Source organism: Carya illinoinensis, chromosome 8, assembly GCF_018687715.1.
Source record: "Carya illinoinensis cultivar Pawnee chromosome 8, C.illinoinensisPawnee_v1, whole genome shotgun sequence".
NCBI lineage: Eukaryota > Viridiplantae > Streptophyta > Magnoliopsida > Fagales > Juglandaceae > Carya > Carya illinoinensis.
In genome coordinates, this window is record NC_056759.1 from 8,654,839 (window position 1) to 8,660,865 (window position 6,027).

The window sequence follows — 6,027 nt, forward strand, 5'->3', positions numbered from 1 at the left end:
ACTCATTTTTAAAAAACTTCATACATGTCATTCCCTATTATTTTTCTATTCTATTAACTACTTACTCTTTTGTCTTTTTCCTCTGTTGAGCATTTCTAACTTCTATATAAATCTTAAGCATGGAGTTGATTTTTTATCCCGATATGTGAATAATTTTGAAATTAATACAAGTAATAAATATTTGACTTTTCGAATGGTTTTTTATTTGTAACAGAGAAATACAAAATTGAAAACTAAAAAATACATATATATTATTTCATCAATTATACGTACAAGTACCAGTATTACCTATTCAAACTAGCTCCAAAAAACAAATGTCATGTGCAAACAATAAAAGCGAGTTATCAAAAGTTTAGTACATGTCACCATAATCATAATTTTTCAAAATAAATTGTCAAAACAAATAATCACGATATCGAAATCAGAATAATCAAACTGGTTTTCTTTAGTATTTACTTATGTCTCTCTAAATCAATTTCTAGTCGATGTCTGCTAGTTTGGATGTCCATTGAAGTTTGTATCTTATGAAGTTTGGTTTTTAATCGGTTAATTGTCTTTTGCCCATATGCTGGTATTTATAGGTCATACCAATAGAAATGCCCGCAAGGCTGCTCATCCTGCACAATTGACAAGTATTGAAATATGTAAGCATATTAGTACAACTACATCTATTGCAAATAAGACCACCAACAAAGCATGTAAAATTACCTTATAATTTTGGCAACCGAAAAATCGGCGCCCCTCATTATCCTCAGTATGAGCAGTTCGTCAACATGCTTTAATAACATACTGGGTTTTCATTGCAATGATATTTTGTTGATCATGACATATTGGTAGTGTCACTACTTGACCTAGGCATTGGGTAGTATTATCTTTTTTTTTTTTTTTTTTTTTTTTTTTTTTTTTTTTTTTTTTTTTTTTTTAAGTTTGTAGACAAACAGTAAATATTTTCGTTCAAGTTTGTCTACTTTTTTTGGTAACTGGCTTAGGGACCAAATGGTAACATACAGGGAATTTGGCACCCTTCCTCGAATGGCTACAATAATTGGTTACCACTACTTATTGGCAGTTCGGGTTACCATGCCATGGAGGTGTGTGCCAAATTTCTTGCGACCTTACAAGGCTTTGTCATCATCACAACCAATGAGGTTAGATAAAGAAAATCCAATAAAAACAAGAAATTAGCATGTAAATATCACAAAGCTTTGTCAAAAGAGAAATGAGATAAGCAATATATGGATTAAAAATACAACAATGTTCTAATAATGGATTAAAAGATGATATGCTATAAATGAATAAGAGCATTCACATTTGCTTCCATAAAAAATGTGTATTCCGTGAGGTTTAGAATGGTTTTTATTTATTTAGAGCATGCGTAATATAGGAGCTCAACCTCGAATGGCTGCAAAACCATATACCCTGGTTGGCTTTTGTGAAAACTATCACAAAATATTGGTGGCCATCCAAGTTCGGATTACCCTGCCATATCAATGGAGCCCCATGGCTGAACACTTGTAAATTAACCCCACTCATCACAGCCTTACACTAGACATGCAGCCCTACTCAATATGCCTAAATCAATACCAAAAGTTGCAAAGGACAAAGGTAGAATTAAATCACAGCATGCAAAATCATAGCATCAATGTGGCTAACAATAAAAAGATCAAACTGAGCAGCAGTTATACAAAGTAGAAGAGCAAAATCAGAGCATGCAACAAGGATCAATTGGCATGCAAAATCACAGCCCCAAATGGCAAGTATTTCAAGTGAAAAACTGAGCATGAAAAATAATTCTCAACAAAAATAATGAATACATCATCGTGGCTATCAAATTAAAGACCAAACTGAGCAGCATAATCACAAAGGTTTAAAGCAAACTCATAGCCTGCAAAATTATAACAATATGGCCAGTATACTTTGTGAAAATGAAAGCATGAAAAATAATTCCCAACAAAGATAATGAATGCATCAAAGTGGCTATCAAATTAAAGACCAAACTAAGCAGCAGATTTACTAAGAGTTAGAGCAAATGCACAGGTTGCAAAATCATTCAAACTAAGGATGCAAAATCATAGACCCAAATGGCAGCAGATATGGAGATGCAAAATTACATATTCAAATGGCTGCAAATCACATACCGAAAAGCAGCAAGTATATTCAAAAAAATTGGTAGTAGATTCATGTATTTAGAGAAAACTTAGAGCCTGCAAAATCAACATCTTCAATAAGAATGCAAAATCACAAACCCAAATGACTGCAAATGATAGACCCAAATACAAGCAAATGAAAGACCCAAATGGCAGCACATTACAGACCCAAATGGTAGCAAGTATATTCACCCAAAGCACAGACCCAAATGGCAACATATTCATGTATTTAGAGCAAATAGGCAAAATCAAATCTTCAATAGGAATGCAAAATCACATAACCGTGAGAGACCAATTTTCCCTAAATCACAAACCCTAGACAAATCGTGAGAGACCAATTGTTTTGAAATCAAAGACCCAATATTGCAGAACAAAGAAGTTGATGCTACAGTTTCGAGTAGCAAAACACCCAAATGGGTAAATCACAAGTCATTTCGAAGGTGTAAAATTAGACCCAACAAAATCGAAAGCACGGCTTAGCATTGATAAATCACAGAGTAATCAAAAGGAAAAATCACAAATAAAACATGGAATCGATGGATGTAAACAATGAAGCATGCAAGGTGTATGCTAGGAAGAAGATGACTTGGCATAAAGCATCATATATGAGAGAGAGAGAGAGAGAGAGAGAGAGAGAGAGAGAGAGAGAGAGAGAGAGAGGGAGAGAGAGAGAGAGACCATGTGTGTGCGTAGGTCTTATCAGAGACGACAATGGAGGGGTTGTCGGATGGGAAGGCAAACGACAATCAAGGTGATAGAGATTCAAACCAAGGGCGTTGGCGTGGGATGAAACCGAAAAGAAAGGATTGGCCCAATAGCAAGCCCTAAAATGGGGAACAGAATGAAGCGCGTGTTTATAGTTTTCCCCAAATACAAACCTTATAATTTAGGGAAAACCATCCTTTAGGGAACCAGATGGGAATGCTCTAAGGGGTTATTTTCACTTGGGATGTTAAGATATAAAATATATAATAAAATCTACATTTTTCCATCAATTTAAGCTTTTGAGACAAGTGGTAATTTCACATTGTATCAAAGTAGAGGTCTTAAGTTCGAACCCTGGCTCTACACTCTATCCATTTTAATTAAATCTTCCACATGTTAACATCATATTTCATACGCCTTTGGGATAGGTTGCTCAGTGGTTCGGACCTTCACTCGATCTACAAACAGTGTGACGATACTGGCTTTGGGCCCGGGTCGGTTATATATAGGCCTAGTGGCTTTGGGCTTAGACAAGGTTGAGTAAGCCCTCGGCTAGTCCGATGTGGTTGTACAGAATCCATGCGTATGGCCATGGTGGTGTACAGTAGATGAATGCAGGGAAAATAGAGAGAAGTAGACACATGGATTTAAGTGGTTCGGCACTAGGCCTACGTCTATGGGGGTTTGGGGAGGGGAGAATCCACTACATAAGCTTGATGTACAATCTCTCAGGGTCCCTCATCCTCACTGTACAACAGATTTACAGTTCATTCTTCCCGGTTTGGACACTATCACTGATGCTGCATCTGGAAATTGAAGAAGCCTTCCTGAGAAGCCTCTCCGAAGTCTGGCCAAGAGTCTACCTGAAGAAGTCCCTCCCAGAGATCAAAAGTCCCTTTGTAGTCTTCTATCCCTCCCCTTTGATCTCTTCCTTTCCCTTTCTTTACGTCCCATTACCTTACCTCTCATGTCTTTTCCCCCATCCCCTGCTCATAGGCCTGACATTCTTTTCTCCCCTCCCTTTCCTTTTCTTCTCCCGTACTCCCTCATTTCTCGCTATTTTGTCCTCTAGTGAAGCCCCCTTGGTGGGCTTGGGCTTTGAGGGCCTTTATGGGCCTAGGACAAAAATCACCCCTAACAGATGCCCACTATTCTTAAGGGAAATCTTGCTAAAAATTTGACCTTGTGAATCGTCAAGAATAAAATATGTATTCGACCTGACTCGTCTTCGTCCGTAGAGAAATAAATTTTGATGACTTGTTCTTATTCTCTCTTCCTTACTAAGCAATAAAGATCTTTAAGCTAGGATTAAGTGAGACATGGGTCGACTGCATGAAGTGTGACCACACAGCCCACCCAGGAGGTAAGTAGGAGATGGTTGAGTAGCACGTTGAGGCTGAACTTACTCCGAATCTTTAGATTTGGCGTAGCGGCACATAAGTCGAGCTCTCCCAAATACTCTGACGGAGAACAAGCGGTGCGTAAGCCTGGGTCGCCTATGTATACTGACGAAAGTAGGGCGAAGCGTTAGCCAAGCTCTCCCAAATGTGTTGATGGAGGACAAGCGTCGCGTAAGCCTAGCTATCCTAAATGTGCTGACGGAGGACGAGCGGTGCGTAAGCCTAGCTCTCCCATATGTGCTGACGGATGATGAGCAATGCGTAAGCCTAGCTCTCCCATATGTGCTGACAGAGAACGAGCGGCGCGTAAGCCTAGCTCTCCCATATGTGCTGATGGAGGACAAGTGGCATGTAATCCTATCTCGCCTACGTATACTAACAGAAGTAGGACGACGCATAAGCCAAGCTCTCCCAAATGTGCTGTTGGAGGATGAGCAATGCATAAGCCTGGCTCACCCATGTATACTGACGAATGTAGGGCTGGGCATAAGTCAAGCTCTCCCAAATGTCCTGATAGAGGATAAGTGGTGCGTAAGCCTAGCTCTCCCAAATGTGCTGATGGAGGAAAAGTGGCATGTAAGCCTGGCTCGCCTATGTATACTGACAGAAGTAGGGTGGCGGATAAGCCGAGCTCTCCCAAATGTGCTGATGGAGGACAAGCGGCGCGTAAACCTAGCTTACCTGCATACTGACGGATGTAAGGCAGTGCATAAGCTGAGCTCTCCCAAATGTGCTGATGGAGGACGAGTGGCGCATAAGCCTAGCTCTCCCAAATGTGCTGGCAGAAGACGAGCAGCGCATTAGCCTAACTCTCCCATATGTGCTGACGGAAAACAAGCGGCACATCAACCAAGCTCACCCAAATACTATGAAGGAGGTCGTGCAATAAGATCTTGCGCACCTCGATGACCCTCGCGCTTGGTGAGAGCGGGCCGAGCGACGCATAAGCTAGGCTCGCCCAAAATACCCTGACGGAGGCCCCACGGCAAGATCTGATGTTCTTTGTTGACCATCCCGTTTGGTGAGAGGAGGCTGAGCAGCATATAAGCTGGGCTCACCTAAATGCTCCGTGTACATGCTGTAAAATTAGAGTCGACATATATGTAAACTTTACTTGACAATTACTAACCTGTCTTGTCAATTTGGCATTGTGGGACTCTAGGGTCTTCGCAGTTGGTGATGGTAGTCCCGCACTCATCATAGGAAGAGGTTTGTCATTCCCTTAAGGGCGCCTTTGTTTATTCCCTTACGGGAGCTTTCCCACGCGAGGAGCGTCGCCTCGGGGGAAGATCGTCATTCTCTCAAGGGAGCATTCCCTCAATGGAGCTTTCCCGAGAGGTGAGGATCGTCCTTGGGATGATCGTTCTTCCCTCAGGGGAGCATTCCCTCAGGCCTCAATGGAGCTTTCCTGTGCCTGAGAGAATTCCCCAAAAGGAAGGATCGTAATCCTCTCAGGGGAGCTTTCCCTTTCAGGAGCTTTCTTGCGCGAGGTGGTTCCTTGGGAGAGGCTCGTCAATTCATCAGTGGAGACTTTGTTCATTCCCTTACGCGAGCTTTCTCGCGTGAGGTGCATGGCCTCAGGGGAGGTTTTCATCATGTCATTCCCTCAGAGGAGCATTCCCTCAAGGGAGCATTTTTCACGCAAGGTGCATTTCTTCGGGGGAGGTTCGTCATTCCCTCAGAGGAGCCTTCATTAATTTTCAACAGAGATTCCAAGTAGGGCTATATGTCTGGAATTCCGCATCACAAGTAGCAATTATGTTAGCAAAAATAGA